Below are 1,076 nucleotides of genomic sequence, written 5' to 3' on the forward strand. Positions count from 1 at the left end.
TATATATATACAGGGTGGCCCAAAAGTAGGTTTACAGTTATCATGTAGGCACTTTAAATTTCTTTTAAAACATTTTATTACAGTTAAATTTGTATCTTACGAACTGAGAAGGGAGCTTGACAAAATTAACGAAATTAGCATAGAATAATGGTTTCATATTTTTTTATAATTAAGATCTAAACTGTTAATATATGAATGTGAAAGAGATAGTTGAATAACTGTAAACCTACTTTTAGGCCACCCTGTATATATATAATGTGACTGAGCACACTATTGGTTGTTGTTATACAACGCTGGTCACAATGCATTTTGTATCATTTTAACTTTTGAATGATGCCATCCTGCTGGCATGGCGAGCAGGCCAACATTCCCTCTGATTGGAAGGTTAGTCCGTTGCAGGGTTACCCATTTACAGCTGAGTGGACTGGACCAACATGAAATGAAGTGTTTTTCTCAAAAACACAATGCACTGCTGCTCTGGGAATTGAACCCACAATCTTACGACCATGAATGCAACACGCCTAACCACTAGGCCAGGCACCTTCACATTATATATATATAATGTATATATGATGTGTGCTTGTGTATATTTATAGTTTTCATAAGCATTGTCTGATAGATAAAAATTTTAAATTATTTTTTAAAAGCCAAAACAATAGAAGTTGTTAATAATTTATAATAATAACATACATCAATGGTTAGTATTTTTACTTGGTTATTTCAATATATCAGGTTAACACTAACTGTTGACTTGTATCGTTAAGTTTTTTAACTTGGATTGTTTTGACTTTTAAACAAACAAACAAACAAACAAACAAAAAAGAATTGTAATTAAAGATATGTATTTTTCATCTATATATATAAACATGTTATATATACATGTGAGTGTCTCTATAATGTATGCTTATATATGAGTGTGTGTACATATGTGAATATATGTGTATATCGATGTGTGTGTTTGTATCTATCTGTCTGTCTGTCTGTCTGTCTGTCTGTCTGCCTGTCTGTCTGTCTGTCTGCCTGTCTGTCTGTCTGCCTGTCTGTCTGTCTGTCTGTCTGTCTGTCTGTCTGCCTGT

This window comes from Octopus bimaculoides, chromosome 6 (genome assembly GCF_001194135.2).
Source record: "Octopus bimaculoides isolate UCB-OBI-ISO-001 chromosome 6, ASM119413v2, whole genome shotgun sequence".
Lineage (NCBI taxonomy): Eukaryota > Metazoa > Mollusca > Cephalopoda > Octopoda > Octopodidae > Octopus > Octopus bimaculoides.